Here is a 13,613-nt window from a genome sequence, read left to right on the forward strand (position 1 = left end):
TTGCAGTGCGGTTCATTCAAGAAAAGCTATCTCTAGTAGGAAATTCCCCCTATAGAGAGCATGCACATTTTGATTTTACCTGTCCTCAGACTGACCTTTTGCTCATTAAAATAGTAAAAAACACACATCTGGGTGGAGATTTAAGATGCTAATGAGACATGCAATGTATGAACAAGCATATACAGCTACTGTGCATGTGCACCAGAGGCCCCCCCAAAACCTGTTTACTAGTAACACCTCTTCGCATCCCTTTATGAATAATGTAAGACTCTCATAAAGGGAATTCCCCATAAGGAGAGGCTCCCTAGTGCCAGTCTTTGCTGTCTCATCCTTACAAGCAGCCCGCCCTGAATTCTCTCTCTCTCTCAGGGTGTACATTTTATTCTGCACCTAATTTTCAAAATATCCTTTTTCTTTTGCAATAAATTACTTCATGCTCTATCTCCTTTGCTCTGTGTCTCTTGTTTAAATTCTTGTAAATTAAAAAGACCAAAACCGAGGTCTCGCAATAGCCGTCAACAGAGATGAACAACTGGTAGCCCAGATCCCTGAGCTCATCTTGTTTCCCATGTGAGTGAACTGATCTTGTTTCCCGCGTGAGTGTGTGCCACCCAAATTCAGTGTGTTTACACCATTCTAGAAACCGAATCCCGTACAATACTGTACAGTACCCATTTTCCAGAGAGAATGACCCAGGCCATTCTCCTGAAATGAGTTCCAGACAGGAGACCCTAATACAATACCCTAGACATGAGTCCTGGAGATTCTTGAGATAACCAGCCAACCCAATATATGGAGTAAAGGGTTAGAGGCTGCCCCAAATGGGAGAAAAGCAGTCCAGAATTCATTCAGTTTCTAGTCTGAATTTGGGGCACCTCGCGTAGGGAGCACTGATGGCCCTAGTTGGTCTCAGGCACTGAAAGTAGACTTAGAAACTTTTTTTTTTTTTTTTGAGACAGAGTTTCACTCTTGTTGACCAGGCTAGAGTGCAGTGGCATGATCTTGGCTCACTGCAACCTCCGTCTCCCAGGTTCAAGTGATTCTCCTGCCTCAGCTTCCCGAGTAGCTGGGATTACAGGCACGTGCCACCACATCCAGCTAATTTTTGTATTTTTAGTAGAGACGGGGTTTCACCATATTGGCCACGCTGGTCTTGAACTCCTGACCTTGTGATCCATCTGCCTCGGTCTCCCAAAGTCCTGGGATTACAGGTGTGAGCCACTGCTCCCTGCCGGACTTAGAAATTTTTGAGGTTGACACGTCAACGGTCCAGAGATCAGGCCCCTGAGGTGCAGGGTTTAGGGCAGGCACTCTGTTTGTTTATGTCTAAGGATATGGAAGAATTCATCAGTATCCTAAAGAAGTCAAGTATATTGCTATGGGAAATATATATTTTAAATTTCTAGTGGAACTTCCAGAATAGCCTAATTCAATTTGAATCTTCAGTCTATGGATTCATGTTAATTACTTCGGGTTTAATAAAATCTGAATAGTTAGATTTTAGAGCTTCTTAGAGGTTTTCATATATTGCAACAACAAATTAACTTCGTATCCTAATTATTTAATTATTTGTTGAGAGTATATTGCATTTAGAGTACTATGCTAATTTTTTTATTACAACAAATAAATTATTAAACCCAAATCTTGCTTTCAAGGAACCTATAATCTATGTAGCAAAAGTAAGAGGGGAAAGACGAATGAAGTAAACAGAAGACCAATTTATCATCTTGACTCAAAAAGGTATTATTTCATGACTTAATGTAAGTTAGAATGCAGTTAATTTGTGTGTGTACTGAAATAGTTTAACTTATCAAGTCAATTAGTCAAAATATAAAATTGCAAAAAAAGTTATTCAACATTTCTAGTCTATTAGCTAACATTGGTTTTAAATTAGCTGGAACCTTGGGCTAGGCTTGGAAGTAAAACACAACATATATTTAATCAATACATCTATAAATTATATAAACATGCAGCAATTAAATCCACTTAACAATCATGCAGAAGGAAGCTGATCAACTCTTCCAGCATATGGAAACTTGCAATTGCCAGCTCCCCTCTGTCTCAGAAAAGTACTGTCTATCTTAAAACTGCCAAACACAGGAAGTAACCACTCAGTAAATTTTTTATTTTATACACTCAAAAAGAAATGGGCTCTGAGTATCCTCCTTTACCTGGGAGATAAGACACTGATCATTTTGCTGACTCTCAGTTGGAAGGAAGCCAGGGTAATAATGGCTATCTGAGGATCTTCAAAGATTTAATCTTGGAGATGAGTTCTTTGCAGGGCTCAATTCCTTTTGCTTTGCCAACCTGTCTGCTTTCTGAAATGGCCGTTAGCGTAAAGGTACCTGACAGAGGTGTACACGTCCTGAAAGCCAAATTATGGAACTACATTTCTGCAGAGCTCAGCTGCACTCACTGGAGGAGACTACGGTGCTGCTTAGGATCAACAGCTGTGCTGCCTGGGTCCCTGCAACCAAGCCCAGATTTTGTGTTTACTGAGCCCAGGCATCTGTACAGCAAATATGCACACATGGTGGAGGATGTGTGGGAGGGTGGAGGAAGAGAGAGAACAGGAAAAGCAAATCTGGAAGCAGAGCTTCAGTTGATAGAATTCATTCATCATTCATTCATGTGCTAATCATTCATTCCTCAAAGGTTTCTGAGTGCCTACTATATGGAAAACACTGTTCAACATGCTAAGATACAAGGAGAAACAACACAAAATCTCCCCCCTCATGAAGTAACGTTCTATGAAAAAAAGAAAAAACTACAAGCAAATTTTAAAAAGATAATACGAAGGAGTGATAAGTGCTATGAGGAGAAATGTAGTAAAGTTAGAGTAAGGTTAAGCTGCTGTAGTAAAGAAATCCAATACAAACTCAGTGACTTAAAGAATTTGATAGAAGTATGTTTCTTGCTTAATAATTTGAGGTGGGTGTTCTAAGTTTGGGGACAGCTTGCTCCATGTGGCCATTCATAGTCCTAGTTTCCTTCTGTTGTGTCACTGCAGAATTCCACAGGGCTATGTTGTTATCTTCATGACTGTGACACAGTGGTTTTCTTGAAGAAGGAGGTTCATGGGGTTTTAACAGAGTTAATGGGAGGGAACGTGAGAAGCTTGGGGCTGCATCATGAAGGGCCTTGTAAGTTTTGATAAGGTTTTGGAATTAACTCTCTGTGGAGATGGTATAAAAGGAGAAAGAATCTTGAAGGGGAAAAAAAGAGAAAGGACCTTGAAGTAATGTTGGCTAGAGACGGAGCACAAGCAGAGTAGAGAGAGCTGTAAAAATGTGAATGAAACACCTTTCTCCATGTAAAATTCATTGACCCTGTGGCCATCAAATGGGGAGAAGAAATCCATTTTATGATCCTACCTTCCAACTGTGGATATCGTGGGCTTTCCAAGAAAAGAGATTTTACTTCTTTGGGTTTATGTTATCATTATCAAGAACAAGTATTGAAATAGTCTTTTAACTGCCACCATCGTTCAAGAAAAAGATTACTGGAAGTACTTTAGCCTACAGTATTTACAGCAATTCCTCCTACTACTTAACATTTTATTTATACTAATGAAAAAGCACTTAAATTCATTTGTATAGGTTGCTCTTTCTCAGAGATTGAGAATAACGAATATGTACTATAAATATATGAAAATGACTTATTTCATTATTCTTCCAATAGTCATTCCCTATAACAGGAATTTAAAATGCAGACTGAAGTTTCGCTTAATGCACTACAAAAGTGACAATTTATGTAGCTTTTCCTTGCTAATGAATGCCTTTCCCAATTATTATCTAAGTAGTTTGTAAGTGGACAATTAAAATTTTAATGTTTCTCCTCAATAGAGGACATAACATTAAAATAGAAAACTCTTCCTACTTTTTACTTTAACAAGATTCAAAAATCAGACCTTCAAGAAATAAATTCTCCTGCTACATTTTGCTTTTATTGCACCCATTATGGAAAAACCCCGATCTTAACTAAAATTAGTTATTTACCTTATTTGATATGTACCCAAGATGCTAAGTGCTACTTGAAAAACCAAATAAAAGACTTACATTACTAATTGGAAACATTTCTGGATCTTCAGCCATGTCCAGCAATTCTAGTGTAGTTTCCTAATTAATTTTCTTACCTGGTTTAAACCTGTTTGATTGTTTCTAATCTTCTCCCTGCTCCTTAAACCTTTCAACCTCAACAACGACCTCCCCTCCTCATTAGCATACAGGAACCCTGTACTTACTGATACCAAATTTACTAATCTGTACACGTTCTCCCACTCTGTTTTCTCTTTCCTTCTTGTTAGGGTAGAAGAAGTGCCTCATTTTTGCCAAAGCCAAATGCTTACCTATGCCCTGGGTCCCATCCTCTCTAGCATTCTTAGGAATTTTATTCATTGATCAGTGCCTCTATTTTCAGTAGCTTCAGCCTTTCCTTTTCTGCTGGCTCTATTCTATTAGCCTTTAAGTGTTTCCTTCATTTTAATACTCCATCTCTCTTGCATTTCTATAGGATTTTTTTGCTGTCCCCATTTCCTTAGTTTTCTTTTATTTCTACTTTGATTCTATTGGGGAGATCACTAGTCTGGCTTCTGCCTCTACTACTCCACTGAAACTGCTTTACTAAAGGTCATCAGTGAAATCTTGTTGCTAAATCCAATGAGTACATTTTGTAGACATCTTTTAAGTTGTCTAGAGTTTTGACACTCATAATGTGATTCTCAGAATGGTGGCATCATCATCTCGAACTTTTTGGAAATGCAGAATTTCAGGTCCCACACCAGACCTACTAAATCAGAATCTTGGCAAGCAGAATCTCAAGGAATTGTATTTTAATTATAAAGTCATTATAAATAGTGTTTTCTTATGTACAGTAGAGTTTGGTAACTACCAGTGTAGACAAAGGATATATAACAGTTCTTCCAAATTTCACACATGTGATCCAACATTGTTCTTTCAACTCCAGGCACCTGCCATAGGGCTGGATACTACTATAGCCTGTAAATTTTTTTTCCTTGGGAGGAATACAGTTGATGGGTAAGGGATGTTAGTTTTCCCTTCTTGACCCTGTAGTTTTTCATGCCAAGGAAAGGTTGATGTCTATAGTAGTTACAGAGAATTAGGTTGGGTCACAGACATCTGTCAAAGAGAACTTAGGTACCAACCACATCAATTCTGAAACAAATAAGGATTGATTCTTTTATGGTATTCCTCCCTTTTGTCTCTTATTTTTGAAACAGAAACAGACATGGTTTCAACAATAAGGAAATAAAAGGGAGAAAATAGTTTTACTCTTTACCAATTATGGAAGTTTATGACATCAGCAATAGGCATTGTTCTACATGAGTTATTGGCTTCTATACAAGTCAGAACTGATGCTGTAAGCAATGAAGCAAACTCTGGTTGACTAGAAAGAAATTAAAATGATATTAATGGAGCTCAAGAAATAGGTGGAAGGGCTGACCAACCAAGGTTGAGCTCGTGTTTCAGAAATGCCACCCACAATCATGTTCCAGAAGTGGTCTGATGAGGAAAACACTGGTTCTGCATCTCCTGAACATCGATGCTATAGTTGGCAGGTCCACTACTGCTCTATCACGAAGTTGACTGTAAAAAATGATGACTCAAAACTTCTGCTACTACCTTCACCAGAATGTAGATTCCTCATGGTTTATTCCTTCATGTAGCTCACTTCTCAATCAGAATCTCCAGCAGATATTCTACTCTCCCTTTAACATTTTATTTACAAAATTTCAAATCTAGAGAAAAGTTGAATGAATAATATCATTTATTAATATTCTCCAGCAGGGCCGGGCGCGGTGGCTCAAGCCTGTAATCCCAGCACTTTGGGAGGCCGAGACGGGAGGATCACGAGGTCAGGAGATCGAGGCCATCCTGGCTAACACAGTGAAACCCCGTCTCTACTAAAAAATACAAAAAACTAGCCGGACGAGGTGACAGGCGCGGGAGAATGGCGTAAACCCGGGAGGCGGAGCTTGCAGTGAGCTGAGATCCGGCCACTGCACTCCAGCCCGGGCGACAGAGCGAGACTCTGTCTCAAAAAAATAAAAATAAAAAAAAATTAAAAATAAATTAAAAAAAATATTCTCCAGCAGGTGCTTTTGGTAGGTGGCACTTGGATCATATACTTGTAGTTGCAAAGAAAGCTAGAAAAATATAATTTCTAGTAATAATTACCTAACCTAATAATTTTGACTCAACAAATTTATCATTCTTACAGTTGTATAAATCAGTGACAATTAGGAAAGCAACCACTTTTATGATCAGGTCAGATTATCTAAATACTCACATATTCTATATGACTTTTACTTCTCTTTCAAGGCAAGATAATCATCCCCTTTAGGAAATTTTTCATACGATGTTTTCAGTCTTCATTTTCTTTACCTTTCTGTACCATTTGATATCACCTCGTATTGTTTAATGTTTACCTTCCCTGTAAGATGTAAACTCCATGAAAGTGCAAAGTGATTCTGAGAGATGTTTCCAAAGTAGATTCTGTGTTTCGTCTCTAGTGCTTGGCACCGAGTAAAATCTAAGGAATAGATCCTGAATGATTTTATATGTGAATGAAGAATAGGCTAATGGGTAAGTTTCAAAATACAAGTTCCATTCCTAATTGAATTGAATTGAATTCACTTGCATTTTCCCACTTACAAATTTTATGTTTCTTTGTGTTTTTCGACATATAATTTATAAATTTATTGCCAGTTCTACCTCAGTAAAATTGTAGAGAAATTCCACAAACTGATATTAATATTTGAGGTAAGGAGATTTTGAAGATGAAAGATATTTTTTGAAGTGTAGATAAATACTGTTGAGGGTGTTCCGTTTGGCTTGTATCCCCATTTATGTTAATGACACTGGGGGTGTTTTTTCAGATTAAAAAGATGAGATCTAGAGGGGTTAGGAAACTTGTCCAAAACCAATCATAGAAATACTGAAACTAAAAATCATGTTTTTAAGGTATCAGTCTATAATTGCTTTTCTACTCCATAATGCTGCTTTTCAAATTTTTACTATATGAAGAAATAAAGATTTTTTTTAGTATTTATCTAAATATAAAATCAAATATGTAACTTATCCAGAGGATAACATCATCAAAACAGAAAAAGAGTCCTCCATTAATACAGAAAGTCTCATAGCATCTTAGGGGCTATGTTGCACAATTTCTCCCGAGCAAGAATTCTAGCTGCAGCATCTATTATGCATTTGAATACATATAGCCCACTCTTAGATATGCCATTTCCTAATTGTGTTTTCTTTCACATGGATTTCCTGCAACTTCAGCCACCTCACTTGTTAGGCAAGGGTAAAAACATTTACCTGCTTACTGAATACAGAAACGGGGAGCATATAATAAGCCTGTATAAGTGAATGTTCTTTGAAAAAGCCAATTAATGTAAATACATGGTATCTTAGGAGAGATTTTTTTTGAAAGCTTCATTATACAAAAACATAACTTCAAGAAGAATCCCTCTCTGGATAAGTCAAAATCTCTATACACCATTTATTTCAATTCTAGGAAATACTGCTCTAAATATTATGCACCTGTATTCCCAAGCTCTGGGCCATGAAGCTTTTGTTCATTTTCTTTCATTTCGATTTTCTGATTTGTCTCTCTGACCATAATGCTAGTATCAAACAGTACAGATGTGTCTCCTCTGTTCTTGAGACAGACCTGTTTGGGAATTTCAGAGACGTGGAGGACCATATCCTAGGACTGAAACAGTGTATAAGTGGCCCAGTAAACTCTGTTGCCAGAAAATTTCTGCAAGAGTATTATAAGGCCCATTTGTATGAATGAGGAAATAGAAACTGTGAGAGGAACCCTAGCTAGCTCACTGCTGGTAAGTGGAAGAGCAAATATCAGAGCCTGTATCTCTGATTCCAATTTCTGCTCTTCAGGGAACCAGGGAGTTGAAAACAGGAAAGGGAATAAAAGCTGAGCAAAACCAAGGCTAAGAGCCAACTGGGAGAAGAAATAGAGTTTTAAGATTTTAAAAGGGTACTTAAATTCTGTATTTAAAAAGGAAGAAGAGATGGAGAAGTAATTTCAGGGAGTTGACGGAAAGAGAAAACAGTTTATAGTTCTCTTATCTTGAGGATTTGGAGAGTTGTTAGTCAATTTTATTGTTTTAATTTGAGAATGAATCAGCATCGCCTTGGGCAGCACAGCTGTCACTATCAGCAAGAGAGTAACACAAGATCAGATTCAGCAAAGAACTCTGGAAAAAGACAATTGTCCTCATCCTTCCAATCCTATAGAAGGTTCAAGTTTGTAAGGGGTGGAAAATTAGGGGCTGATATGATTAATTTTAACGTGTCAACTTAACTGTGCTAAAGGATTTCCAGATAGCTGGTAAGACATTATTTCTGGGTGTGTCTGTGGTGGGGTTTCTGGAAGATATTAGCATTTGAGTCAATAGACAGTGCAAAGAAGATCAGCCTCATCAATGTGTGTGGGCATAATTTAATCCTTTGAGAACCTGAGTAGAATAAAAGTGTGAAAGGTGAGCAAATTTGCTGTCTGCTCAAGCTAGGACATCCATTTTTGCCTGCCCTCAGACATTGGCACATCTGGTTCTCGAGACATCAGGTTTGAAGTAGAATTATACCACCTTCTTTCTTGGACCACTAGCTTGGAGATGGAAGATCATGGGCCTTTCAGCCTCCACAAATGTGTGAGTCAATCCTCATAACAAATCTCTTTATCTATATCTATCCTATTGGCTCTGTTTCTCCAGAGAACCCTGACTAATACAGAGATGTCATGACTTAGTAAACTGATTCTATGCATTATTTGAAGTCATAGAAACAAAGTTGTTTTACCAGCTACAACATTCACTGTTCATCCTGATTCATTTTAATTTTAATAAATATTATTTAGGGTATCATAACCTGGGGAGAAAACACAAACATTAGGATGAGCTGTTCTTTTTCTTTTTTATCTTCATCTTATGAATTCCTTTTCTTGGTAATTAATGTTTTAACATGTTACAATGTGCTTTCATGTTAGGATTTTCAGATATTACATGGAACATACCTACACTAAAATATATTTGTTGATTATCTGAAATTCGGATTTCATTGGTTGTCCTATATTTTATCTGGCAACCCTATCTTATGTCCATTGTTTTCACTTGAGGTCTACAACAACCTTGTTGTGGTTAAGAATTATAATAATTTTCAAATAAATAAGCTGAGATGCAAACCTTTTAATTGACTTTTCAAAATTCTCTTAAGTCCCTAGATACACAGTGATGTGTATTGTTGCAACTAATGTAAGTCTGAAACTGTTCAGCAGACTGAGAAAGAGAAATACAGGGACAGAGGCAGGGGGACAAAAAATAATGAGGAAATTAAACCAATATCTGGCATTGAAGATCTCACCAGTAGGACTGGACTATATATTTCTAAAAAAAAAATGTTGAAAATAGATCTGATTTAGATGAGATCCATAATCAAGCCATCTGGTTTGTGAGCAGAGCATGACAGCAGGAATGCTCCCAGTGAAAACGGTGTCACTGGATCTTAAATAATAGCAAAGGGAAACACAGCTATTCCGAGAAGAAGATCAGAATATCAGCCATAGCTGTGAGTGAAGTGATGTGGTCTAGTTTTTAGAGAAGCGGAACAGAAAAAGAGGTAAGTGCCAAATATAGTCATGGCACAGAGGAGGGAATATTTGAACTGGGTTTCAGATGCGGAAGGAAGGTGTCAGTCATTCAGGGGAAAAGAACATTAAGAGATTTGATTTTCTCTTTTCACTAAAACCCCCTGATAGATTTAAAATTAAATGTACAAAAAGAAGAAAAACTAAAATTAAAGAAAATACACATGTACATTGAACTGGGGTTCTCCAGAGAAACAGAACCAGTAGGATGGGTATGTATGTATGTATGTATGTATGTATTATGTATGTTAAAGAATTGGTTCATGCAATTGTGGAGGCTGAGAAATCTCAAAATCTGCAGTCAACAAGCTGGAGACCCAGGAGAGCTGATGGTATAGTTCAGATCTAAGTCTGAAGGCAAGAGAAGACCTATATTCCAGTTTGAAGACAATCAGGTAGAAAGTCCAACTTCTTCCTTACCCCACCATTTGTTCTATTCAGGCTTTCAGAGGTGAGACCCACTAACATTGGAAAGGATAATCTGCTTTACTCAAATGTTAAACTCATTCAGAAACACACTCACAGGTACACCCAAAATAATGTTTAACTCAATACCTGGGCACCCCATGGCCAGTCAAGCTGACACATGAAGATAACCATCACATATATTAAACTCATTTGAAATGGCCATGAACTTTCTAAGCATAAATTCAATGAAAGAAAACTCAGAAACTATTTCAACCACATAAACATACAATAATTTTTGTCTCTCCAAACACCATAAAAACTTAAATATTAATTGTCAAATAGGGAAAAATGTAATATATATGGCAAAGCACAGACATCTTCACTATATAAGTTTTATAAAACAACAGGAAAAACACAGATACCTCAATAGAATAAAAGGAGGGAAGGAAGACAGAAAGTTAATTAATAGAAAAATAAGTACAGATATGATTTAACACAGTAGAAATCAATGAAATATAAGTTACAATAAAACACAATTTTTGTCAATTTGGCAAATTTTAATGGCATAATTATTAGTGTTAGTAAGAGTATAAAGAGAGTTCTCTGCCTCACATGCCTCACGTGGGAGTCAATTTTGTACAATTTGTTAGGTTAGCAATTTGTCTTCTTAGAGAGGTTCAATTCAAGCTCAAATTTTTGTTAAAAGATTCAGAGAAGTATTTAAAATAATGAAAATAAAAACACCTCAAATGTCTTACAACACAGGATCTGTTAAGTAAGCCAGTTTCCTCTAGAGAAAAGAATATTAGATAACTCTTGGAAGATGTATTTTGGTGAATATTTACTGCATTGGAAAAGTCTCCAGAGAAACAATTAAGTGGAAAAACAGAGGGGAAAAAGCTTTATTTTTGTAAAGCACACACATGCACACACACACACACATGCACCCACTATAAAGTGCTGGAAGGAACTCACTGAAACAATAGTAAATTTATGAGTAATTTTAATATTCTTCTATATATTTTAACTTTTATAATCATAAATTTAGTATTTTGAAGTTAAACTTTTTAATAAAGTCAACATGAATTCTGAGAAATGAACAAATAACAAAGGAACAGCTGGATGAAATTTTGCAAACTTGAACACATTCTTGTAACTACTCCCCAGACCAAGAAATAACTCCCTATTTGCATTCTCCCAGTATCTATCTTGGGACAACTATTTTTCCTTACTTTTACCTGATTGTGAAGTTTGTGTAAGTGGAATGTATAGTATCTCACTCATGATGTTTGGCTTCTTTTGCTCCAGTTTATGCTTGTGAGGTTCATTCTTCTCAAGTGCAGCAGTATTTTGTTTGTTCTCTCATTATTGTATAATGTTTCATTGCATAAATTTACCACCATTAATTTATTTTTTCTATTGTAGATAGGGGTTTGGGCTACATTTTTCGATGTGTCATTCGGGTGAACATAAATACACAACTTTATTTGGCATATACCTTGAAGTGAATTTACTGGTGTATTAGTTCATTTGCACACTGCTATAAAGAACTGCCTGAGGCTGGGTAATTTATAAAGGAAAGAAGTTTAATTGAGTCAGTGTTCAGCATGGCTGTGGAGGCCTCAGGAAGCTTACAATCATGGCAGAAGGTGAAGGGGAGCAAGTCACCTTCTTCACAAGGCAGCAGGAAGGAGAAGTACTGAGCGAAGAGGGAAGAGCCCCTCACATGATCATCAGATCTTATGAGAACTGACTATCATGTGAACAGCATGGGGGAAACTGCCCTCATGATTCAATTACCTCCACCTGCTCCATCTGGTCTCTCCCTTGACACATAGGGATTATGGGGACTACAATTCAAGATGAGATTTGGGTGGGGACACAAAGCTTAACCACGTCTACTGGATTGTTGCCATTTGTCTGTTTAGCTTTATTAGATACTACCAAACTATTTTCCAAAGTGGTTGCATCAATTTTTACCCTTGCTGGTAGTGTATAAAATGTCTAATGGTTTCACATTCCCACCAACTTTAGTATTGTCAGTTGATTTCTTTGTTTTGTTTTGGTTTGGTTGGGTTTGTTCAGTTAAGCAATTCTGCTGGGTGTGTATTTAAGTTATTGTGATTTTAATTGTTGTCTAATAGAATTGAGCACCTTTTCATATATTATTGGTGTTTTTTTCCTCTTTTAAGAAATACCACTCAGTTTGTATTCTCTTCCCTCTACTCTCCCAAAGAAAGAGAAAAATGACCAGCAATGGCAAACACAGTTGCAGCAAACCAATGTCAAGAGCTAGCTTCATGCTCAGGAGAGAATGCTGCTGTCTGTCCTCATGGTTTTCTGGTTCTTTAGGCATTCAGAGAAACTTCTCCCATAATGATCCCTGAAAGAATAGTCTTTGGATATGCACTATTGGAATTCTTCTGCATTTATTAATATGTAGTAATTACTTATATATACAGGTTATGAGTCCTATATTGATTATATTTATTGCAAATATCTTCTTCTAATAGGTAGTTTGCCTCTTGGCTCATAATGGTTTATTTTTGTTATTATTATTGTAGTAAGAACACTTGGTATGCATAAGACAGTTAACTATAGGCACAATGTTATACAGAAGATCTATAAAACTTATTCATATTTTATAACTAAAAGTTCATACCCATTGAATGCCCTAATGCCCCTCCATCCATTCTCTAACAATCACCATTCTGCTCTAAGTTTCTGTGAGTTCAACTCTTTTAGATACTTGACATAAAAGGAATCATACAGTGTTTGTCCTTCTGTGGAGATAGGAAGGCAGGCTGGTTTCCTAACTTAGCGTAGTTTAGAGAAAAAGAACAAAAGCCCTGTACTCAAGCTGTAGCTTACCTAACGTCAAGCCAATCAGCACCAAAAGACCCAAGGCACTATTTACCACAAGTTCCTGTCTTGGGCTGAGGAACTGCCTGGCCAAGTTCCCTAGGGCCTTTCCTGCACAGTTAGACTTAAACTTCACCTTACAGTGACCTCATTTCAATGCTAAAAATTATGCCCAGGAGAGGATATTTACAATGATAATGTAACGTGCTAGGTATGAAGAAGCATGTAAAGCCACTGTTCAAGTGCTAGAGAAACCCCTCCTGGACATATCTGAAGAAACTCTTTCCCATACTTTTCTTGAGGTGCAGCCCACCCTTTTCCTTTGGTGGTAGACTCCCTTGTGCACAAGCTTAATATACTTTCACTTTCTCTCTTCTGCTATGTCTGGTGATCTCCTTTGATTTCTATCTGGGAGATTTCAAGAACCCAGAGCGTGGTGCTGGTAATACTGTGACTGGCTTATTTTGTTTAGCATAATGTGCTTAAGGTTCATTAATGTTGTCACATATGGTAGAATTTCCTTTTTTAAAGGCTGAACAATATTCCATTACATATATACACACACACACACATATATATGTGTGTATATATATATAAGAATGGTTAAAGAAAATGTGATATATATATATTTAAAGAAACCATTCATC

At 36.9% G+C, this 13,613-nt stretch overlaps 1 pseudogene; it reads right to left on the bottom strand.

The window, feature by feature from the left end:
- Nucleotides 1-12,300: 12,300 nt before the first annotated feature.
- Nucleotides 12,301-12,503, bottom strand: LOC116271885 (annotated as a pseudogene).
- Between the last annotated feature and the right edge of the window lie 1,110 nt (nt 12,504-13,613).

Source organism: Papio anubis, chromosome 1, assembly GCF_008728515.1.
Source record: "Papio anubis isolate 15944 chromosome 1, Panubis1.0, whole genome shotgun sequence".
NCBI classification, from domain to species: domain Eukaryota; kingdom Metazoa; phylum Chordata; class Mammalia; order Primates; family Cercopithecidae; genus Papio; species Papio anubis.